The sequence below is a fragment of the Nycticebus coucang genome, chromosome 5, assembly GCF_027406575.1.
Source record: "Nycticebus coucang isolate mNycCou1 chromosome 5, mNycCou1.pri, whole genome shotgun sequence".
NCBI classification, from domain to species: Eukaryota; Metazoa; Chordata; class Mammalia; order Primates; family Lorisidae; genus Nycticebus; species Nycticebus coucang.
In genome coordinates this window covers 13,322,273-13,348,207 of record NC_069784.1, presented here as the reverse complement: position 1 = coordinate 13,348,207, position 25,935 = coordinate 13,322,273, and the positions used below count along the sequence as shown (strand labels likewise).

The 25,935-nt window shown below is 39.9% G+C and overlaps 1 protein-coding gene across 1 annotated transcript in view; it reads right to left on the bottom strand.

The window, feature by feature from the left end:
• Nucleotides 1-25,935, bottom strand: part of ADGRL2 (adhesion G protein-coupled receptor L2) — a 581,138-nt gene that overhangs the window by 540,587 nt on the left and 14,616 nt on the right. The window contains exon 2 of the mRNA XM_053591012.1: nucleotides 10,124-10,192. The gene's annotated coding sequence lies outside the window, so the exon portion shown is untranslated. The remainder of the gene's footprint in view (nucleotides 1-10,123; nucleotides 10,193-25,935) is intronic.

Sequence of the window (25,935 nt, the reverse complement as noted above, 5' to 3'; positions counted from 1 at the left end):
GGATATGAATACAGGTTTTTTTTTTTGGGTTTTCTTACATTAATTTTGTACCCAGCAACTAAACTCTTTTAAAAATTGAATTTATCCTAATTTCCTCTTTTGTTTTCAAAGTAAATAATTATATCGTCTGTCATTAATGACACACTTTCTTCTTCCTTTCACATGTCTGTGTGAAGGGATACGGATATCTTTTTCTTGCCTTATTGCTTCTAACACAATGATGAATTAAAGTGATGAGAATGGGCAAAAAAAGGTCACAAAATAAAAATTATTTGAATCCCAAGATTTAAAAATATAAACGTGAAATATCAAAAACTCACCATGACCTTTATAATATCTCACTACACCGCCACCCTTTCTATTGCCAAGTTTGTAAAAGCTTCACTTTAACTTCAAGTCTTTCAAATTCCCCTTAGAGTCTCTGCAATAAAGCAATAAAGCTGAACTAGCATATATGTTTCGTTTTTTTGTTCCAAATTCTGCCTAGAAACAGAACATGGACAAGTTTTCCCTCATTGCTTCCCGTTTGTACCTTTTCTTAAATGATACCTTCAATTCCTACAGGGAGACACAGAACCAAACCAAAACACGGAATGTGTGGGTGCTGCTTTATGGTTTTATAACTTGTGCTGTATCTGGGGGAAGCACAGACAGCAAGCTCAAGGCTGGGCGTTCTGGGTGTTGACACCTGTGTTTCTCATGAGGAAGAAACTTAACAGCTGGTATTTTTCAGGGAGGCAGTGATCTGCACAGACCACCCCAAGGATGGAGGTGGGACAGAATTCAGATACCACCAATTCCCCAGCCCGCGTCCTTGTTCCTCCAGCCTCCTAGTTAGCTAGTGAATGTGTCCCAAGTCCCTTTCTATGTTCCACTTACAGGTTCCGGAAATGAAGAGCTTCTAGGGCGGGTAGCAGCTCACACTATGAAGTCAAACAACAAACTCATGCTGGAACACATGCTGTGTACCGCTGTGCTGAATATCACTACGGTCAACTCTCAGGTATTCCCCCAGCCAGTGACTGTAGTGATTTTCAGCAATGAGGTATGCAGCACTTTCCCTAGAAGAAGTTCACGAACTTAACTGTCAGACATCATAGGATGACAGCTCTGATGGCCCTTCCAAAAAAAAAAAAAAAGTGCCAAAATTGCTTTGAGGGGTGGACTAGGTGCTAGTGTAAGTGCATATGTTCCCAAGGGGAGGACCTTGAGGGGTGACCCTAGTGATATTCAGCAATGAAGCGGGCAGCTCTTTTTCTAGGATGAGTTCCCAAGCTTAATTGTGTCACCTCTGATACACTGACTGACATGGAGTAGGTTCATAAAACCTTTTTGGAAAGAAAGTAAGTCAAAGTTGCGACTTCAGTTACTCTTCAGCCTTACAGAGAGCACCTGATTTTCCCTTTTGGTGGGTTTCTGATTCCCCGAAGCAGGTCTGAATGCGCTGAGAACAAGTAGCAAGAGGGAATGAAGTTAGACCACAATATCCCTGGGCAAATAGTGGGCCTCTGGACTTGATGGCCTTGCCCCTGCAGTCCTAAATGTGCTGTCTCAAGTCTTTCCCACTAATAGGAAGTTCACTCTGAGTTTCCACAGAGAAAAATCACCTATCGTTAAAGTGGGAAATTATCAACCCCCCTGGTGAATGCTTTAGGATTACAGGGACTTGTCTCTCACAATTTCAGTTCTAAAAAGCATAAGCAAACCTGGCTTGGTGGAGCCAGGTATAGGAGGGAAAAGGAAAATAAGGAACATTCTAGGTGTGGAGGCTTCAGTGAAAGGATTGCTCTTAGGATGTGACTATCTGGCATGGGACATTTTCAAGTGTATGGTCCATTTATGGTGCGCCATGTTCTCCCGTGCTCTCACCAGTTTTTCAATGAGGTTGACTCCAAGAAGAAACCTTCAGGTAGGTTTAATGCAGAAGATTAAGACTGCATTAAGATTAAGTCTGAAATGTTCTGCTACCAATTAGCCCTCTAGTATTTCTGTAAGCCTTGAATTTTTGATGCGATCAATGACACCAGTGGAGCCATCTTCTGTGGAGTGGTTATTAAAGATATAAAAATCAATACAAAGATGATACTTGGAAATCTATATCACAAGATAATGAATCACCAGGAGAGCCCACGGAGAAGAGTGTCAGCAAACTTAACAGAAGGTTTGTGCATAACGAAGTGTTTTGTGCTGGGAGAATTCAAGCTAAATTTTGCATGAGACAGAAATCTTTAGGCTACACTTACGATATATTTGCATGACAAGGTTTTAATAAGATTAAGACACAAGTTCAACCAAGATTCCCAGTGCATTAAAAAAAAAAGAGACAGAGAGAGAGAAAGGAAGAGTGAGGATTGAGATGTTCAAGTTTGAGCCAAGAATGCCTTGATTTAACTTTAATGACAAAATAGCATCGAAACTTTCTCTGTCAGTAATCCTCATTCAATTTCTTTTAAATGAAACATTATTTGCACCTTGAGTCCATAAGTACTGATTGTTATTGGAGCTGTGTATTGGAGCACAGAATAGTCCAAATTTAATTTGAACTGGGGATTGATTTCGTTTTCTTCAAAGGAAGATTTTTTTTTTCCTTCTAAAATTGAGCTGGCACATGACTTTGCAAGTTCATTTTGGTTTTCTTCTTGACACCACAGAAGTGACATGAGAATATTTCTATGTTTTGTCTTTAAGGGACATCACAACCTTGCTAACGATGCCGCAAGTGACCAGGAGCTACTTTTTGGCTTTAGATACATGGCTTCTTTATGATTTCTAATCATTTGCTGCCAGGAAGGGCAAAAATAAGCCAACCTGCTCCAGTCACAAATCCACTAAACCATTGTATGTTTAAAAGATACAGAGTTTTATGCCTGAGATTTCCCAATTTACAGCTATGTAAATAAAGTTTTATGGACAGGGATTAAGAGAGGGTGTGTTTTTGTGTATGTTGGGTGGTGCAAAAGTCATAAATGTTTCTATTTCTTTTTTCTCTAGGCCCATATATAAGTCCCCCAGTGGAGCTCTTAAGTGGCTATTATGATGGGGGTGGTGCTCATAATCACTGTATATTAAATCCTTCACAGCAAAGTCTGGCTCTTCATTAATCTGTAAACTTAACTGATTTACCCAGAGATGTCTTTGGGTTTTCTTGGAGTTCCTTCATCTCCTTCTCACAAGGGTGCCAACACAATTTCCAGAAAATGAAACAATGATTAGTTTATGCTAACGCATATTAAATTTGGTTTAATCTGTATTTTCCTTGCGTGTTTCAAAGGTTGACTTCCTCAGCCGTGAGTTGTTACAGAGTCAGTCAGGGTGGAATTCCCACAGATCTTTTTTCCCCCAACGTATCATTTAACAATAAGAGAGCTAGACACGCCTTGTGTATAGTTTTAACAAGTCTTTGCAGTTTTGACTTAATTTGTTTTCCTGCCCTTTGCTCCATCCCTTCCCCCCACCAACACCCCCACCCCAGACTGGCAAAGCAAATGAAACATTCAGGAGCATAAAACAGGGGGAATTAGTTTAGACTTCAATAAAATACAGACCTCTTACTGCCAATGCCTGCTTGAAGCAGACTGTCTACACTGCAGTTTAAAACATCACCCTGCCCTGATTGTCCCGAAAACTCATGCTTGCCCTCTTGAACCCCCATTGCCTGGGGGACTTTAGTACTCAGGGCTGTTGAGTTCCCATGCTCAACCTCAATGCTGTTCATGCTTTAGCTCCTTTATTGTCATTATAAGATCTAAACTATAGAGGCATGAGTGTACTTTCCAATAGTTCTAGAATCTGAGTTCAGCTTGGATAGTCTCTGATGTCTCTTTTAGGAAGTGTGAAGAAGAAGCTATAAGGTGGAGGAAATGCTACTTTCACAGGCAGGAGATTCCCCCACAGCATTTAAGGACACTTATTTTTGTAGCATGAAAGGGTTTTTGCCTGTCATTGAAATTCTGAAGGTTTTTAGCCCTTCTAAGTATTCCTGCTTGCTTTTGGGTGAGTGGTGATGACTTGAAGGATATTTTTCATTCATTTACAAACAGCTAATGATGACATGGCATGTTCCGGGTGCTGAGGATACACTTTGTTATCAGGGGAATTGAGAAAAAGGTGTTCATTAAGACTGGGTACAGCTGTTTGTCCTAGGAGCGTTACATTTTAATTGCTTTGGAAGGAAAAACTTGTGTCTTTAAAAGTTTGGTTAGCACATAAATTGGACAAATGTCTAAACTTGGGTGGAATAATCAAACACAGTTTTTAATAGGTGGAAGAAATGAGATTCATAGCAATTGTCTAAGAGGAAAGGCCTTCTAAATGGGCTAGATGATAAAAACATGAATCCAGAAATTGGGCAGGTACCTCGCATGAAGAAACCTAAGTTTTTAGACAATATGTGTTCACCAGATACAAACTAACGATGTTTTAATAAAATGAGCTAGGTGGGAGTAGAGGGTCAGGCTAGATACCTAGAAAGTGAAAACAAAACAAGAAAATCTAATCTTCTGTACAGACAACACGGGCTTACGGAGAAGGCAAAGAACTCACAGAAGGCATTTACGGCTTTACATGAGCAAACTATAGCATTTTATATTTATATTTAATTAAGAAATCAAGAAGAGAGATGCATTATTTTATAATGGTCTGTCTTATTTTATAATAAAGCTAAAAGCTTTATGAAATAAAACAAAATGGTTTTAATTAACAGAAAATTAACAGATCATGAAGGCAGTGGAAGAATTACTCAGGAGTTGCCTATGAGAATGCACGAGATTCATGTACTTGTAAACTAGTCCAGAAATGTGAACATTCCTAGGCTCCTATGCATTAGTGCTGTACCAGGCCTCTTAACAGTAAAATCTCCTACTGGTTACTTGGCTCTTATGAATTCAGGGGCTGGGTGAAACCAGATGGCTCAATTTTAGGGGAAAGAAAGCAGAATGAAAAAAAAAATTATATATATATATATAGGCAGGAAGAATTTAAGTTAAAAAAGAACCAAATGTATTAAAGTAAGAATTGGAAAGAAATACAACAAAATATTAACAATGCTTTTCTCTAAGCATTATCATAAACAATGGCTTTTATTTTTTTTATTTTCTTCCTTGTGGTTTTTTTTTTGATATCTACAAATTTTCTAGAATAGCATTTCTACTGTAACTGGAAAAAAATAGATTAATGAAAAGTATGATCTAACTGTTGATAAACTACTCTATATAAAATGAATACATTGTACCACTGGTAATGTTTTGGGTTATAGAGGAAAGATGATTCCCATAGAAGGATTATAGTGTTTTATATCTAATTTATTGGGGGAAGCTTTGGGCACATTCAGAACTTCAGATCTTGGGAGCTGAGTACAATGGAGATTTGAAAGACAAGAGGAAGAGAAAGTAGGATCACTGAGAACCCTCCATCAGCAATGTATAAGAACATAAAGAAGGCAGCGCCTGTGGCTCAACGGAGTAGGGCACCAGCCCCATATGCCAGAGGTGGCGGGTTCAAACCCAGCCCTGGCCAAAAACTGCAGTAAAAAAAAAAAAAAAAAAAAAAAAAAAACATAAAGAATGTGAAAACAAAGTGAATAACAAATAAAAAGAGATTAGGAAATACACTGGCCTTGAATTTGAAGGCCATAAACAGGATTTTGTATTTTAAAGGTAAAAATTAAGAAACTCCATTGGGAAATAAATTCATGGAAGGAGCAAAATCAACCTCACTTATAGTCAAGTCAGTTGAATTGATTTTTACTTTGGGGAGGGGGAGACTAAGTATTAACATTGGGTCTGTTTTATTAACAGTATGGCTTTCATTTTACTTCCAAGAAAAAGCACATATAAGGCTTTTACTCTACATAATTCACTGGCTTACTCAAATAGTCATTGATTTTTTTTTTTTTTTTTTTTGAATTTGTAGTCCATCTGCTAGCAAAACACTCATTGACTTCATGGGACTAAATAATAAGTACTGGTTGATGTTAATGTACATACATGCCATAAAACTGTCAGTTCAGTCGTCTTCCTGGTACCTGAGCATATAACACAAGGCTCCTCAGACAGCAGTTGGGAAGGCAGTGCACATAATGGAAAGAGGTTTGCCTTGGGCCTTGGAGAGATGTGCGTTCAAATCCTGACTTCTGTCATTTGCTACTTGTCAAATTTGATCACATTGAATCTCTGAGTCTCATTTCTTTATCTTCAAAGTTGGGACAGTATCTTTTTTCTAATATAAATTTTGTGGAAATTGGATGAGATAGACACAAATTAAAGCTTATAACAGGGCAGCAAGCACACCACAAACTCTCAATAATGTTAAGTATGTTTTTTTGTCAATGGCAGGCTCAGTTTATTTTCACAACACAATGCAACTTAAAATTTCAAGACTGATAGCAAATTTTACATTTCTTTCTGGGAGGCAAGTTTTGCATTATTAATATGAGAATGATCTCATTTTTTTTTTCCTTAGAGGGCAGATGGTTTGTTTACAGAGCTATGAATGAAATGGAATTCTCTTCTACATTCTCAAAACTTTCTCTGTTCACTAGCTTTCTCAACCTGTTCACTTTGGGCTTGGTCAGAAACTAAAAGAGAGCAGCTCAATGGGCCAACAGGCAGAGCTAAGGAGATGGAGTCCTTAGGGAGAAAGTGCCTATGCCTGATCAGCCCTGGGACTCTGGGTGTCCGTTTCTGAGAAACGGGGTTACTTGGTGAGCTTTGCACAAGACCAACATCTATGTCTTCAAAACGATAGCTCAGCTTGGTAGCTGTAGTTCTCTTTGATGGGAATGAATTCTTTGCATTCAGCGTGGTGTATTCCCTATTGAAGCATGAGGGGAATGGCTTAGACTCTGGCTCAGTGACACAGACTCTCACTGGATGTGGAGAATGAGAGGCGTGCTTGCTGGAATTTACCCAGCTTTACCGAGAATTACACAGCCCCTTCAATGAACTCTTTGCTTTTAGTGATCACAGACCTCATTACATAGACCCTGGGCAACATAAATTCATAGTATCATTGGTTATTTAGCCCCCCCAAAAGCACAACATATTGAAAACTAATAACTGCATCTTGGGTCCATGTCTTCCATGATGACTCCAATGAAATTCGTAATTTATTCTACTGAAATGAGCATGCACATATTCTTTTTCTGGTGTTCATATTTATTTTGTATATGTTGATTTTACTTCTATAAATAAATTGCAAAGAGCTGGTGCCACACTTTACACTGTTTTTATACTACTTTGTTGTGGAAAATTTTTGGACATATTACTATGTATAGATCCCCTAAGAAAATGAGTAGAAATCAGTAAAATTTAAGAAGGCTTCATATATCTAGTGGGTAAGACCAAAAAGTAAATTCAGCTTGCCATTTGTGTGTGTGTATGTGTGTGATTTTAAATTTTCCAGTGAATATGAGGAGCGTTCATTTTAAACTAGCATTTGTATTCTTCAAATGATGGGATCAGTGCAGAAAGAGGCCCAGGCATGGGTATATGGGAAGGATGAACAGCAGAATTTGGTGGTCTTGGTGCATGCTGCACTCCGCTAAACATTTTTTGTTGCTTGAAAGTTTTTTTCCTTAAAATTAGCCTCTCTCCATTTCTTCAAATGGTATATCAGAAAACTTAGTCAGATAGACGCTAATTATTCAAGATCACTCAGAAAGTTGAAGTGCAGATCTGGTGTCCAAAGTGCAACCCTTGCCGCAAACTTTTAACAATGGTACTTTCCTAAATTGCTAGTTCCATGGGATGGGCATCATCCAATCACTGCTTCTCACATAATCATAACAACTGTAGTTTATTTATAGCGTGAATACCTCAGAAAAACTATGCTGGAATATTTTAACATGAAGCAATTTGGAATTTCTGAAGTATTACACTAATGCCTTGTCCTAACATCTAACATCACCCCTTCCACGGTAATCGTTATTTGCCCGGCTTTTCATACATTGTATGTTTTTAAGATCTGCTATATTTACTGAATTATATTTTAAAAACAGAAAAATTAAAAAAAATTTACATAAGAATCATGATAGGGAATGGTATCTATTATTTGCATGCAAAATTTTAGCTTCCAATAAGTATCCTATAATTAATATCTATTCCATAGCAGAAATCATTATTTTTACGTTGCCAACTTTTGACCCTTTAAATGATTTGAACTGTAAATATCCCTGTCAAAAAATGTAATAGAAATATTTTAATAATGTGGTTAATTAAAAAAGATTCTAACTTCAGCTTAGCTCTTACTTCTTGTTCTACTTGATAGTTTTTAAATGGATTGGTGGACAGCTTTTTTAAACCTTCCAATATCATTTTCCACATTTGGGTTATTAAAATAAAAAAATATAAATTTAGTAAATGATAGCATTTATAACAAATACTGAAATTAAATAAATGATAAAACATGCTAAAACATGAATTTCACTTTTTAAAAAAATATATATTATCTCGGCAATAGGATAGTGCCCTGTCCTTACATAAATGTAAATTGCATAGTGACCGATCACATTTTGGGGGTGGAGAACTAGGCCAGAGAGTCATTAATAACCAATTTAGGGGTTGGATCCAGATTTTCCAGGGTTGTTTCATAAACCTTACCCTGGTGTTATCTTTTCTCTGATCTGTTACCTTCACTCCTGAAAGGAAATTGGGCAGGACGGGGTGTGTGTGGGGGGGTAGAATTGAGTAATCTGCATTTGCTAATGGAGGAGTGGGGAATCTGGCCATGGTTACGCTTACTTAGAAGAGAAGGATGAAAGAGATTGGAAACGTGGACCACTGGCAAGTTTACTGGAGAGGTAAAGTCATTAGCCACACACGGCCTCATTAAGCCCTAATGGCGATCATAATCATCCCCTGGTTATCTGGAGGAGCTGTGCCTCCATCCCCCTGAAAGGCCTTTTGTTTCGTAGGGTCCTTTTTATTCTGCTCCCTGAAACTCTACGCCAGTTGATGTTTGCGTGTTTCTGGAATGGCGGGGAGGCTTCTGACTGATTCTCCCTCTGCGCTGCGCACCGCACACCGGGCTGGCAGGCGCCCCACGCTCAGGTCACTTTACAACGTCACACCACCCAGGACTCGCCAGGAACCCGTTCAGAGGGCCCTAGGATGCCAATTATTTCCCTTCCTGGTATTTACATGAAGGTATAATATATCTGCTTTAGGAGAGAGGCTGCTAAAAGGGAACCAAGGATTTGGTATCCTTAATAATTTCCACAGCTCCCAAATTTATAGGCTAGGGGACAATTGAGAAACTGAAACAAACAGAGGAGGTAGAAAAGCAAAGCTTGAGTTAATCAGCACATGTAGGGCTTACTAGGTACCCAGCAAGGTTTTAAGGGCTTTCCATATGCTAACTTATTTATACTATGGCACATGTCTTAGAAGTGGGTATGATTATTTCTTTCACCTTGTAGATGAGAAATCTGGAGCCTGTAGTTATATAGCTGGTAAGTGACAGGGCCACAAAGTGAGTTTAGGCTCCAAAGCCTAGACTTTTAATCATTTGCTATAGGTGGAATCAAAGATTCTGTATGAGTACACTTTATAGAGAATTGATAGCTTCTAGGAATATACAATCGTTTAATAATAACCAGGAAAACAAATGATGATGGTGATTCAGAGAAATAGAAACAGGAGGCCGTCCCCTAGGAGTCCCTTTATCCCACACTCCCTCATCTAACACCACTGGTAGAGGTGGCCTCAGAAGGACGACCTGTGCCTCTTCCTACTTCCAAAAAGGAATGCTCATCATTTCTAACTTCCTTTATGCAAAGAGCAACTCTGCTTGCGCTCTACTTGGTTATGTGACTCATAATGTCCAGGCACGCTCTGAGGCAGGAGCTTCCTAAGATCATAAGAATACTTTTATAAGAAATTCCAGTAGACAGCCAGCCTTCAGCAACATACAACAGATAACGTAACTCCTGAAGAGAGGAAATTCACGCATGTAATTTTTTCTTCCCTTTCTCATCCCAGGATCATGACTCTACTCTGTACTAAAAGATCACCCAATATCATAACTTAGAAAACCACCAACAGACACGATGCAACACACTTACAGGAAGTTTGACTTCATACCATCATCGAATTCATTACATCTTATTTTGAAATGAATCATTTACCTTGGGATTCTATGTAGGCTCCATACTCTTCAGAACTAGTCGTGAGGTTTAAAGTAAGTGGTCTGTGACCTAGAAGACAAACAAACCCCCAGTTCAAATTCAGCACGGACAGGTGTCAAAAGGATGGACAGCACATCGGCATCTGACTTAAATGTTGCTGTATACCAGATTCCAATCATGGAGGCGTTTGCCAATTTGGAGGTAGGGGAGGATAGAATTTAGGTGAGATGGAATACCAGTGAGCGCTTGTGCCCCTGTGCTTTCAGTAGCAGCTGAGACCAAAAAAAAAGTGAAAGGGTCTAAAATAATTCCTGGAACTGAACAATGTAACTGAACCCAAGGGAGAGGAGCAGGCAGTCACCCACCTGGGGAGATGGGTTAATAAAAAGATCAATTGCACTTTTAGCTTGTTAGTCATTAGACAACCCACTGATGCCACCTGCTTACTTTAAATGTAGAATTATAAGCCAACTGCTGGAAAGCTGCCACCATCGCTTCAGAACCCCCCTTCCCTCTGCTCTCGTGATAGAAGGGAAAGGGCCAAACTCTGACCCTTAGGAACTGAGCATCTGTTCCTCCAGCAAACACAAATGTGAGGGCGCATCAGGAAGCAAGTCTTTACGGAGGGGAAAGGAGAATGAATATGCCAGAATATGAGGAGTTTCAGGGAGTTAATATCAGCCCAAACTCAAGAAACATTTTAAGTATGAAAAGAATAAAATGATTCAGGGGATTTTCTGTCTCCGTAAGTAGCTGTAGCCCTCAGCTCTGAAGTGGTCATGTATTAAAAATATACAGATGATGCAAACTTGTGGCCTATTCATTTTAATAGTCTTTGTGAACCACTGACTCCTCAGTTGTCAATTTTCTTTCCCAAAGCGTAAGATGAGAGTTACCTGTCTCGCTTAATCAGTTGCCAATGATTAAAGGTTCAAAAGAAATGTTATATATTTTCTAAAGCGAAGCAGGCACCTGCTTACCATTGGTAGGAAAGTAAGAAACTCTCTGTATCAGTAACAGAATCTTTCTCTACAGCAGCCATTGTTTACTTCAATCAGCTTCTGCAAACTCCAGCTACAAATGGGCCTCCTGACATTTTCTTATCCTCTGACACTGCACTTACCTGGGCATCAGATAGATGCCAGATAGGTGGGCTCAGATCATCACACATTTGTAGCAGAGAAAGATTCTTTTCTCCTTTAATAAAATAAATATGCTTAATTTACCTCATTTATTTTTGATGGCATACATATTTATTATTTATTAAATATTACTATTTGAACGGTTAGTATCTGTTTGGCTACCAAGGAATATCTTTTTTTCTGCTCTGAGCATTCCTATTCCAGTCAAAAAACACTTTGCAAGCAGTAAAATGAATGAGTCTCATACTTGGAATGGAAAATGAAACACGGTCTCTGGCCTAAAACAGAATTAAGGTAAATCAAGATGCCTGAGCAAGCAATGACCGCTTATTAAAAAGTATTTCTGGAAAAAAAAAATATTTCTGCGTAGATTTTTAAACTACAGAATGCCATAATGGGCTAATAGAAATATTTATACATTTTTAGAAGTTAGACTAGTTATTTGTTGTTTCTTGAATTTAAAGGGATTGTAAAGAATACGGATCTCTTACATTTGGTTATCTGTTTAAATTACTCGTAAGAGAGTAAGATTTTGGAGACCAGACATTTTTAGCTTTGCAGCACACAGTAAGTTTGACATGAATTAAAACAGGGTAACAAAGTATACTGTGAGTGCAAAGGATAGTCTTCACTGTCCTTCAGATGGCTGAGGGAGGCTGCAAACTTGGCCCTCCCCCTTTCTTCCAGTGTGACCTTGCCGTGACAGTTTCCTGAGGGCTCATGGATAGGACCTTGCTGTTGGCAAAAGAGCATCAAAATGACAGTCCTTGGATGCAACCCAAGGCAAATCTGTCTACTAGTGAATTTTGTTCCCAGCGCCATGTTTACAGTGAGGGTCCCTCATAGCTGCAAACCTTCTGTGACAAGTAGTAACAAAGGGAGATTTTCTCAATAGACTGTCTCCAGGCTTCACTTCCAAGGGTTCATTAAGTACATTTATAGATAGGGATAAAATCATAGGCTATGATTTTAGGGTACATGTGAAACTTACTAAATGTAGAATATAAATGTTTTAACACAATAACTAAGAAAAAGCCAGAAAGGCTGTGTTAACCAGTGTGATAAAAATATTTCAAATTGTATATAAAACCAGCGCATGGTACCCCATGATTGCATTAATGTACATGGCTATGATTTAATAAAAAAAAAAATCATAGGCTATAGTTGAAAATGCTAAAGGACGAAAATAGCAGTTAAGTTGTTTTCTTGCCAATTTCTTTATTTCATGGTCAGGTAATAGACGATTAAGATTTCAAAGAAATGATGGGCATTTGATTGTATAATTTTGTGAAAGGGATATTTTCTTCTTTAATAAGAAAGCTCATCTTTTTGAAGGAATTCTCATTGGCTGTCTAACAGTGCCACTTTTATGAGGACAAACATAACTGAGAAATTATTGATGTTTGTAGTCATGGGTATAGCTTTTAAACTGATACCCAGACCTTTATCTTTTAAAATACCCATGTAGACCATTTTATTTGAAAATGCAGTATTCGAGGAATTTTCAATATTTTCTTGAAAGTTTGGGCACATACAATAAGGTTCAATGAACACCATATTAGATAATTTCAGTGTTAACAGAAATGAGATTAATTCTATTAATTCTTATCTGTGCTATTTACAAACAAACAAACCTACTAACTTTGTGATTGAAACTAATGAGGGTAGAGTTAACCAAATGTATGTTAGATGTACAAAATAAATTATTTTTGCTAAAGTTTAAGAATGCCTTATTTTTCAGAATGGGGCTTGCTAATTTCCTTTGACTACAACCATTATTACAGTTGTTGAATAAAAACTATTCAGAAGAGAGTTGTTCTATGTGTAATTTCCTCAACGTTTGAAATCATTGTCTCTGGAAAAATGTCCATGTTCAAAACAATAGCATTTTAATGAACAAGTCACATGTTTGGGTAACCCTTTCTGTTCATGCATTGCTGAAGTCAGTGTCAGTACAAGGTCAGAACTTTAAAAACCTGTCAAGCAACAGTATCCTTTAAGCCGTAATTCATGGGGGAAAAAAAATCTGTGAGATTCAGAACAAAACAACTTCCAAATAATATGAAAGCAATGCTTTAGTCTTAAAATGCACAGTAAAAGTATAATTGTAAGTATACACTGAAAAAGAGTACGTCATTCAATTTTTTAAAAAGCTCAAGAATTAAAGTTCGTTTAGAGAAGTATAACCAGGGGCATCTCATCTAGTGAACAGGCGCAGTAAAATGAGTTTAAGGAAAACTCAACCCTGGTATCACTTTATGTTGTCTTTTATATCTTAAAAAAGAAAGCTTTAATTCGAAAGCTTTGAGGAAACTCCACAGCCTTAATATTTTTATTCAAATATTTACATTTTATTTAAATATCTCTTTTCCCTGATGAGTGTCTTTATGCCTGGACTGTGTTGGCCAACTCCTAACTTACTACACCTTCTGTTTTAGGAGCAGGTGTCATTGATAAGGAAAGATTTACTCATCTGCTTTCTCTATTGTCCTGTGCGATTACAGCCCAAGGAAGTTTTTGAAATCACAACTAATACCATCATTCCCCTAATTAAAACAAAACTCCTAAAATATTCTGACCAGAATGGGGCTTTCCTAGAAATAAGTCTAGACTTTTAATTGGGGACTTTATTCCAGGATGGGGGAGGACATTAGACACTGAACAATCAATGGGGAATGTTCATGATGTTGGAGCAGGCAGTGAATTAACTAGAAATTCAATTCAGATAGATGAAGTGTATGTCCTATAGATCACAACGAGGACAGAAAACAGATTACTCAATAATTAACCCAACAAATAATTTTAGCAATATTTAAAATTTAGTAGTGCCACTTTCAATAACACACCATATTAATAATATACATGAGTGCAATGATAATATTTGATAATAGTAGAAAATTTAATAATTTTAGTACTATCTGAGGATACAGAGGTGAACTAGTTGGTCAAAGTCTCTTATGTCAAGGGGAGAAGACATGAATAAAATATCACATAAAACAGAGAAAGAGGGCAGCACCTGTGGCTCAGTCGGTAAGGTGCCGGCCCCATATACGGAGGGTGGCGGGTTCAAACCCTGCCCCGGCCAAACTGCAACAACAACAAAAAAAAAATAGCCGGGCGTTGTGGTGGGCGCCTGTAGTCCCAGCTACTCGGGAGGCTGAGGCAAAAGAATCGCTTAAGCCCAGGAGCTGGAGGTTGCTGTGAGCTGTGTGAGGCCACGGCACTCTACCGAGGGCCATAAAGTGAGACTCTGTCTCTACAAAAAAAAAAAAACAGAGAAAGAGGGAGAGAAAGGTGTGTTATGAGTGTCTAACTCTAGAAGAATGCTTCTTGTCATGTTGAGGTTGAGTCTACAGCTGTGAAGACGGGATGTTGTTACCGTTCAGACAAGAAAGAGATTAATGAGAACCTAGACTATGGTAGCAGTGGGAATTACAAGGAAGAGAAAGATGAAAGAGGTATTTCAGAGGAAATCAATAGGAACTGGCAACTTGAAGACAGGCCATAAAGGGAGAAGTGGGGGGCAGAGATAAATTAAGAACTCACAGCCTCGCTAAGGAAATTGTGATGCTATTATCAGAAATACGGTTGTCCAAAGAAGGAACCAGTCTAACCGGGTAATGAAGTCAAGTGTGGTATGTTGCCTCGGATGTGTCAAGAAGTCTCCAGGAGATAGCGGGAAGTAGTGGGAACTTCAGGATAATAAATTAGGGGAGAAACTACAGCGAGGGAGTTTGGTGCCCTTCCAAGGGATCAGACAGTTAAAAGCTGTGGGATTGTCTACAATAGCCAAGGGAGGGAGCCTGGCAGTCTCCGCAGAGTGCGGATTCCAGGGAGTGGCTTAGTTAGAGGGAAGCCCAACAAGAGAAGGCAGCCCTGGCGTCAACAGTTAAAATACTGATCCCTACGAGACCAGCACTTTTCTAAGCACTTTACAGAGAATAATTTACTTAATTTTCACGACTCCTAGGAAATGGGTTTTGGTCTTACCTCTACTTCATACTTTAGGAAATGGAGGAGTGGGCCAGGCGAGGTGGCTCTGGCCTGGAATCCCGGCACTCTGGGAGGCCGAGGAGGAGGTGGAGCCCTTTAGGTCAGGTGTATGAGATGAACCTGAACAAGAGTGAGATCCTGTCTCTACTAAAATAGAAAAGCTAGCTGGCGTTGTTGGGGGCACCTGTAGTCCCAGCTACTCAGGAGGTTGGGGCAAGAGGATCTCTTGAGCCCAGGAGTTTGAGGTTGACGTGAGCTATGATGCCACATAGCTGTGGGCAATGGAGTGAGACTGTGCCTTAAAAAAAAAAAAAAAGAAAGGAAACAGAAGGACAGAGAGGTTGCTGAGGCCACCCAGCTCAGATATGGTGAAGGCAGGATTCAGATCTCGAGGGCCCAGCCTCAGAGTCCCACCCTTAACAATTACTCCGCAGTGGTACCTGTTGGGTAGAATGAAGGACTTTGGGAGACGAATGTGTCCTGAGGAAAACAGCAGCCCTACAGATTAAATTGAGTACTTCAGTGGTTAGGTTAGCACAGTGGAGGTCCAGGGGCACAGAGCTAAACGGTGGTGACAATGTGCACGGGGAACACAGGTGAACGGGAGGGTTTTGATATTCAGCAAATAACTGCATAAAAAATACCTTAGTGACACTTCTGACCACAGCTAAGACTTCTAGGTCTTCACCCGACTACATGGGGGTGGGGTGGGGTGGGGGAGTCTCTATCTGGAAAGTCTACATGGAGGAAGTGACATTTACATGAGACCTAAATTACGGATAGTAGTTAGCAGGAGGAGAGGAAAACGGCCCTCTAGACCCAAGGCCCTCAGGCAGAAAAAAGTGTGGGGATTCAAGGAGTTTAAAGAAATCTGGGGCAATGATAAGGGAATGAGAAAAAAAAGAAAACCCAAAAAACAAACCTCTAAGGATTTTGGACTTTATCCTAAGAGTAATAGAAAGATATTGAAATGTATTAAATAGGAGAGTGACAAATTAAGCCTCAGAGAGTTTAAGCTGTCCAATTTCATACGGCTAATAATTGAGCCAAAAGGAGACCCACATCATTCCTGCTTCACAAAACTGTGTGACTCTCCAGGGCCAGGCTGCAAAATGCTTAACAATCACCTCTCTGGGAGAAAAGCCCTTATATATGTAGCATTTTCTGAAATGGATGGGGTACGTATCATTTTTGTATTATTTACTAATAGTCGACACATTAGCTACTAATATGAAGTCACAGAATGTGGAGCTGGGCAGAGATAATGCGCACAGCGATATTATATGATTTTTCTTTTTTTTTTTTAATAGTTAAGGATTCATTGACGGTACACAGAACCAGGTTACATTGATTACTTTTGTTAGATAAGGACCCTCTTATCTTTGTGTCCCATCCCCAAAAGGTGTACCACACCCCTTGATCCCCCTCACCCCCGCCCCCCTTCCCTTTCTTTGCTCTCCCCCCGCCCCCGTGTACTTAATCGTCCTCATATCAGAATTGAGTACATAGGATTCATGCTTCTCCATTCTTGTGATGCTTTACTAAGAATAATGTGTTCCACTTCCATCCAGGTTAATACAAAGGGTGTAAAGTCTCCATCTTTTTTAATGGCTGAATAGTATTCCATGGTGTACATATACCACATAATCCATTCCTAGTCTGTTTCCACATTTTGGCGATTGTAAATTGAGCTGCAATAAGCAGTCTAGTGCAAGTGTCCCTGTGGTAAAAGGACTTTTTCCTTCTGCCCAGTAATGGGATTGCAGGATCAAATGGGAGGTCTAGGTTGAGTGCTTTGAGGGTTCTCCATACTGCCTTCCAAAAAGGTTTTATTAGTTTGCAGTCCCACCAGCAGTGTAAAAGTGTTCCCTTCTCTCCACATCCATGCCAGCATTTGCAGTTTTGAGACTTTGTGATGTGGGCCATTCTCACAGATGATATGATTTTTCTAACATGCAGATCCAACAGATAAAAATACCCCGAGGAACACAGAAAAAATACAGTGTACCACAGTAATCAGGGAATGATGAATTTCGTATATTTATTATCTTTGTATTTAATTCGAAATTTATGCACTTTCATTTTTAATAGTGGCTCTCTGAGGACACAAACAGCTTGCCAAACTCCTGAACATTTAATAAAAGGATCTCCTGAGCAGGTGCCAGCTGGAGCCAGCCCTCCAATGCTAGTGTGTCAAGGAGCCACGGGGTGTGTATATTTTTGTTTTACTGTTTTGGTTTTGGTAGATGGTTCCTGGAATCTTAGGTAAAATCTCACTCCTGTCTTTCCACACATCTCATTGTGTTGATCATGGGCGTATTCTGTGAGAAGAATGCACTTATTTATCCCCAAATAGGCTGAAAGGAGAGAGAGCGCTCCCTAGGCCAGCTCTGCAGCGGCCTCCATGGGGCCATATGGTACAAGCAGCAAACACTGCTTTCAGTCAAGAGAGCAAGTTTTTGGTTTCAAATACAAGTTTATAACCTGAATCAAAACTAAATATATATTCTCTATACACGTTATCATTATTGTCATGCAACCTCCTCTTTAGGAAACCATTGGACCCTAAAATAAAATGTTCAGAAACATGCAAATGAAAACAGCTTAAGCTCCCAGACTTTGGCAGTGTTAACTTAAGTTTGCTGTGGCCTCAGAAGGGACAATCATAATATTTTTCTGGCTGTCTTGTCTTGATTTATAATTTGAATCTCCATAAATGATAATAGAGTGGGCAATTATCAAAGAAATGGAAAGGGCAATTATCATTAAATGGAAAACACATCACACATCCAAAAGGATGAATGACTGAGCTAAAAACAGATTTTGTGGATCTTGCAACTGTTCCAAAAGAACTTAATAGAAGCAACTTCATTTCCCCACCTCCTCCAATTAACCAGATGACTTTGGATATATTTTCCTTTTTTTTTTCCTCCTGTGATAACATGGGGACTGTTAATCTAATCTGCCTGAATACTGACACTATTCAGGATATGTAAATTTATGAGACTAAGCCAGTTGCTGTTTGCCTAGTGTGAAAAAAACCTTTCCATTTTTTTTTTTTTTTTTTTGTAAAAACAGTAGAGAAAAAGTTTGTACATTTGAGATTCCAGGAGACCGTAGACATCTGTCTGATCTGTTCTTACCCTTTGCAATGAATCTTTTTTTTTTTTTTTTAGAGACAGTCTCACTTTATTGCCCTTGGTAGAGTGCTGTGCTGTCACAGCTCACAGTAACTTCCAACTCCTGGGCTTAGGCGATTCTCTTGCCTCAGCCTCCTGAGCAGCTGGGACTACAGGCGCCCACCACAACGCCCGGCTATTTTTTTGTTGCAGTTTGGCCGGGGCTGGGTTTGAACCTGCCACCCTCTGTATATGGGGCCGGTGCCTTACTGTCTGAGCCATAGGCACCACCCTGCAATGAATCTTTTAATGTGAGGCTATCACAGTGTTTTTCTGTTTCATGAGGTTAAATAATAAACTAGGCACTGAAATTCCCCTAAAAGAGTTTTATTTTGGCAGGAGAAATTGAATAAATTATAATCCAAACTATAGGCATTAGTTATCATTACTATGAATATGAAAGAAACAGTAAATGTTTATGAACACATTTTCTTGAGAATTCTTACCATCTGGATTTACTGTTTTAAGGAGTGGAATTACAGACATTCTCTGGAAGGGTGGGGTAGGTGTGTAAGAAGAAAAACTCCAGTATCACTTTTGTTAGCATTTCTTACAAGAAAAATAGCCATGGCATGAATGCCAAATGATGTGCTGGTTGAAGGGTCAACAGCCTCTACAGTCTAAGCCAATCAGATTGTAATGGAAGTTTCCCCTTTTCATAGAAGTAAAGTTCACTGACAAAACTGAACTCTGGCATACTGGCCATACTCCCTTGAAACTAGAAACAGAAGGATAGAAATGGTCAGATAAATTTATTTCATCTGGGTCTCTGCTTGCCTTATACTGGTTTGTGTCACCTGCCTTATCACTACCATTAGCTAATGGATAACCAGATTGGGCTTGTCTACTTGGGAACAAAGAACCACAAGGTGATCACATGTGTTGGCTTATGGATATACATTCTGGCACAGAGCCTGGACATCATGTAACAATAATGGACAAAAAAGCAAGAAAAAATGCTTCAGAAGAAAACTAATATTTACTGATCATGTTTTATTGATTAGGTACGTTAAATATATGCAGTTTTACTATTGCCCCCTAATTGGGATCAAACACATTAGCAAGTCCTACATTTGTAAGTCCCTTCAAAACAAATCAATTGAATTTTATTACATTTTACCGTGATTGCTTCTCCAAGTACATTCTCCTTTTCCTTGGTGGACTGAGTTGGGTCTGCTAGGTACCTGCTCTGGTGTTTTGCTGATTGGCGAACTGAACATATGTTGCACTGTCTACCTGCCAGCAATATTCAACATTAATTTTGAAAGTTTTACTTTTGGAGATGTATAACTCTCTATTCATCACTTGTTTGTCTAGCTTCCATCTTTCCCAGGTTCCAGAGTAATCTTTTAATGTAAGAAATATTTGTTTCCAAAACAAGAAAACAGACAAAATTTCTGTTCAATGGACCCACCATGAATTTATGTAAATATGTGTCTACCTATAAATTAGCCATCTTGAATTAAATAGAGATATTTTTTCTCAATGTTTAAAAGAATAAATATATTTATTAATTCATCTTGGCCAGTACATTTATTTTGTCTTACCAAGCACTCTAATAAGCAAATAGTGGTTTCCCTTTAAATATTTCTCCAGTTCCAAGCACTGTGAATTTGTTGAACTTTCAACAACCACTGTCTGGTTGATTAAGTAATTTACATTTGGACATCCTCACCAGGGGGACTAGGGCTCGGGAATTTCCCCTTGAATTCTAGGAAGTTGTTCTTTGGACATGAGGTTTACTTCCCTTGATGTCATAATTTCTCTTGATAAATGCAAACATTTATTTTTATCATCGTTGTTAAAACATTCAATATTCAGTTTCAATTCTTGTGTCAAATACTGGGGAAGTAGAAAGGTCAGCTCATGGGTCAATATACCCAAAGATTGAATGTTAAGTTAGTAAAAAGTAAACTTAATATTATTTTAATATTTATCAATGTGTTTGGAAACATAAGAGGAGTCTTTTAAAAATAAAAACTGAAAAGCTATCCAATATAAAGCATAAGTAAAATAAAATTCATGTCAATAGAATTTCCTTATTATTCACACTTTTGGGGATTGGCACATTTTTATTAGTTACATCCAGCATTCTCACTGAAACCCTTTGTTGCATTTCATTCTCACAGGAATCCCACTAGGTATGCTTTGTTGTCTGATTTCAGAGAGTTTACAACTCAGAGAAGTTAAAAACTTTTCATGTCACACGGCAAGCAAACAGCAGAGCAGGGGCCCAAACCCAGACTTGTCAGATTCTAAGGCCAGTCGTGACAACATGCAATTTTCTAACTGTGCAGGTTTTGGAGTCAAAGTGCATTTGGTCACCTACTTTGTGCTTTCCTGGACACTTTCCCTTTATAACTGCTCCATATGAAGGATGATATTCATCCTAATTTCACTCCATTTAATTAAATCATATTTATCTCCCTGCTCCAAATCCTCCCTCACAGCCATCGTCTACAACAGACATCCAACATGTTTGTTTCCTTCAGCTTTTTATTCTCTCACCCATCCACTCTTGGAGAACCTGGAGAGGAATTAAGTTCCTATGGTTGTGAAGTTTTTGTCTGGGTAGGGGAGAGAGAGCGAATGAACACCTCCATACAGACATGTAGAGTAAGGTCAGATAGTAACAAATGCAATGAAGAAAGATTAACTAGCGTTAAGAACCTAGAACAGTGGTTCTCAACCTTCCTAATGCCCCAGCCCTTTAATACTGTGGGCCGCCACCCACAGGGTGAAAACCGCTGACCTCGAAAATAATAACGTTTACTGAAGACATTCTACATGTCGGCACTGGTCTACAGTACATTAGAAAGAATATTTCTCACAAAACTCTGCATGATTCATATTACATTTGTGGCAGACTGAGGATGGCAGCAATTTTTTTTTTACTCCTCTAATCAAGATGTGGAGACTAATTCCTCCCCTTTTGAATTGTGGGCTGGACTTAGGGACTTGCCTGATGTACAGTGGACAGAAGAGACAGTCTACTAGGTCCTGGTCTAGGCTTTAAGTTGACTGAGAGACCTGAGCTGCCTTTCTATGAGGTCAGACTAAGGCTTCACACTGTGAGAAAGCCCAGTCCCAGCCCAGTCCCCGCCTACAGCTAGCAGGTGAAGGGACCATGTGGGTGGCCACCCACTCCAGCCTTTGCAGGCATCCAGTTCCCGCTGGGCCACCATGCCCAGCCCTAAGAGAGAACCACCCAAGAGAGCCCAGTCATTCCACAGAAAAGTGAGAGACAATAATAAGTATTTTAGGACACTTAATTTTGGGGTGTTTTTGAAACCACCCTTACAAATTGACGAAGGGGTACAAGGTGAGAAGTAGAGTGAGGGCCCCGGAACTCTGTGAAGAGACAGGCTCAGCTAAAAATGACAATCATCACCACTGTCCCCTTGTTTGCTCATAGTCACTGCCCCTTGTTCACTTCCAGCTGATGGCTATGAAGATTCTTAACTTTCTCCACATAGCTGGTAGTTGTAGATAGTCTCAACTTTTCTCCATAGATAACATCACCTTTTGGAACCCTAAAGGCACTTTCTAAGATCTCTTCCAGGCCAGCCTTCCAGTGGATTAGCTGACCAGCCCACACCAGGGCCCTGACCAGGAAACTGACTCAACTGGAATTGTGACCCCAGGGGCTTAAGCCAAACAAGAAGATGATCTCCACACCACTTTAATTCTGCCCCCAACCTAGCCAATTAGCAAACCTAATTACTCAATCCCTTGCCTATCAAACTATCCTTAAAAACCCTGTTTCCCCAAGTCTCAGGGAGGCGGGTTTGACAAATTCCTCCTCAAACCTTCCTCCCTGAGCGATTTCTCCCTCTCTCTGCTGTAAACCCCTCTGTCGTCTCTGGCCCTTGGCTTCCTTTTGGGCAGCGGGCAGACAAACCTGGTTGACGGCAACCTTCCCTTTACAGATGAGAAAACCAAAGAAAACATGGATTGGTTAAATAATTTCCTTGCTAAGTGGTAGAATCTGAATTCAAACCCAGGCAGGCTGACTCCCCAGTCATCATTTTAAATTCTACCCCACACAGTCTAGAGTGAGATCAGCATTTCCTAGGTGTGCGCCCCTCTCCCCACCAACTAAACCGGGCAGGTGCGGACTAGTGCGCGTGCGCATTTGATTTTCTCCATTGAATTACAGTGGTTAAAACTCAGGCCACATTTCCATCGCAATACCGTCTGTCGCCCAGCCAGGGTTGCTTGCACAGAGGGACCTTGCCGTGTCCTTGGCCCAGAAGTATTATGTTGTCTATGACCTTTTGTGGATTGGAATCTTAAGAAAAATAAAAAGGACATGGAGGAGATTGACCTGTACTAATCTATAATCCTTTCATTGTGTTATAAAATTATGAGAATTATTCAAGTGAAATAGGACGTCACACAGCATTTCGATTAAATAAAAGGGAAGGAGCACAAAGGAACTTTCTTAAACGAAGGGTCTTGGCGTGCAAATAAATATGTTACATCCCTTACCTAATACACAGAATTTATATTCGGATGGGAAGGGAGGGAGCGGATGTCTGTAGCATGATAGACCTAACCAGCAAGTTCTCAGGCCAGATGTCCCTTCCTTAGCAAGGAAGGACATGAAATTACAAGGTACCAAGCCAGCCCTGGGTACAGACTTCAAGACACTTTTCTGTTTAGCTGTTTCCAAGCTGAATACTCTGTCTACACAATAGAACAGCGTATCATAGCTCAGAGGAAAGAAGTTCAGAGATGCCACGTTTCCCCCCTCAAGCCTTCCAGGGGAAACTCCTGGTACTCTTGAACCCTTCCTGTCAGACTATTAGACAATCCAGTGCTTTTTCCAAGCAGGAAATATGATGTTCCAAAGACAACTTGACCTCCTATTTGAAAATGTTCTGGGGAAGGTGGGTGGGGGGAGGTGGCGCTGAGCGGGAGGGGGAGAGACAAAACAAGCATGGCGTAAGTATGCTTAATTCACAGACCCAATCACAAATACAAACAAGTTAATTTTGTTAACAATGCACGATAACGTTTCACTCAAGGCAAAAATCCCATCACAGATTCTCCTCTGGAGCGCTCCTTCTGCATCCTTGAGTTTTTAAAAGTTCAAGTGCTGCATACAAAAATCAACATAATTACGGAAAACAGTCCTTAAACAAGAATATCCTGTTTTGTTTCCTGCAAACTCACTGGGGTGGCTCATCTCAATCCTTGACTACATCCAACTTCAAGAAGCAAACATCAAGACGGCTTGCTGTCGTGGCTTAACACACAGTGCCTCAGCAGTGGGGCTGTGGGCCCCGCTGTGTAAGCCGACAATCACCCTATTGTTTACTTTCCAGTCAGAAAAGCGGATGCTGCTTTTCTTCACTATGTACGGTCTCCATAATCCTAACAGTCATGTTCACTCAGCGGTGAGCCCAAATATATGTTTCCCATAGGACTTTCAAATACACGAGATAGATTAGCATCTCTGCGGCCTGATGCAATCTGTGACAGATTCAACAGCAATAAACATTTTAAAGTGTGGTCAGTACTAAATTATTTGTTGAAGAACAGATTTTGTTCCTGAGGCAGAAAAAAAAATTAGTAATAACTTTTGGGTAGTAAATACATGTGGCCGAGGGATAATACAACATTTCATTCTGTTTAAAGGGTGGGGGGAAAAAGCCCAATTGTGTGCTGATGAATTAGAAAACTTCATGAACATTCAAGAAATACACATGCCACTACAAATTAACCATTAGCAGGGCAAGGTATTCATCCTTTCTGTCAGATTCTGTGGGAAGTATGCCTTATTAGCATCGAAGCCCAAAGAAGTAATATATCAGTCCACATTCGCTTATCCTACAAAAAGGAACAGGCGATCTCAGTGCTGGAAAAATAAATAGTGTTGTTCTCCCCATCCCCGTTTCAGTCCTAAAATTGAAAATCACCAAATGAAAGTGTATTTCCTCTCCGCTTCCAGTTTGTCTCCGTGTTTACAATGGAATGCAGTTTTGCATTTTAAATCAGTTCCATCATAACCCTGAAAGTGATCGCAGGGCTGCTAATTCTCCCTGTCTCCAGTTTCCACCCCGCCTCTACCTCACCACTTTGAATTTGAATGGGACCAGCAGATTCTCTAGGGGCCACGCTTGTGGCCCTTCCGAAGCAGCCTGTCTGCTTCTTTCAGCTGGTTTCCTGGCATGTTTCATGGGGATTTGCGGTGAGTGGCAGTCCTGGAATCAGTTTTCAGTCTGTCAGGTTGTGGTTAGGCTTAGTGGGGTTTCTTTGTTATACTGGCCACTAGTAGTCGATTCCCTTGAAAATATCTGGTTTTCTCTTTTTTCCCTTAAAGGGGGGGAAAAATAGCAGCTCCCAAGTCCCCACCCTACCCCTTCAACACAAACACAAAACAAACGCAGATATCCCTTGGAAATCTTGGGGGGAAGGCAGAGAAGAGAGAGAGCCCCAGATGTTCTCAACATCCCAACTTAATTTTGATGTCAGACTATAAAAGATCTTGGGAGGGCCCCATTTCCCGAACCTGTGCAGCTCACATGCTGTTTTATTAAAGCATCAGGGATAAATTTTACTACCGCTTTTTTGTGTTAAAAGAAAATAAAGTCACACATATAAAATGGGAAGTTTTGGAGCACAGTGTTTATTTTTTGCTCAAAACAAACCTGGAAAATAAGAAGTAAGTACCGAATTTAGTAAAACAAAAGAAACAAAGACTCCAGGGTGGGTTAACATGCAGTTTTCCGTGGACACAGAGGGAGAATTGGCACTTTCTGCACACGTCTGAAGCCAGCGCTTAACAGAGTTTTGTGTTTCACGAATCAGTTTAGGGAAAAAAATAAAAGAGAGAGAGAGAAAGAGAGAGAAAAAAACAACATAAGGCTGCCAACATTTTATATTGCCAAGTTAGGCTATTAAAAAAACAACAACAACAACACGTAAGGGTAAAATCTTACATCATTTCTTAAAAGAAAGGATGTGTTAACATCAGTGGGCGTTGGGGGGAGGAGGAAGCCATAATCTCAGAATACAAGATGGGCTTTTCAAGAAAGAGGAATTGGCAACTTCCACCCCAACACGCCACAAAGGCCTTCAGAAACTGCTTGCTCCTGGAGCACATCAAGCTCCTTCCCACCTTACTGCCTTAGCCAGCCGAGCCTCTAACTGGAAACGTATCCCCTGGGACGTGGACAGAACTTCTGCTCAATTCTAAACACAGGGCTTCTCCAGCCACAGGGTGGAAATCCCCTGTCCCCAGCCCCTGCGCTCACAACCCTCAGCTTTTGCACTCCCATTTCTTTGCTTTCTCTTCCCTTGCCGTATTTTTTCTTCAAGTGCTTGTTACTACCTGGCTCCCTACTATTCATTTGCTTGTGATCTTTTCTTCCCATCAACCATATAAAGCTCATGAAATCAGGGGCTTCTCAGACTTCACCTCTTTTCCTCCGTTAGCTGAACTGCTGCCTGGCCTGTGTTAGCTGCTCAATGCAGGCTCATTCCATGTACA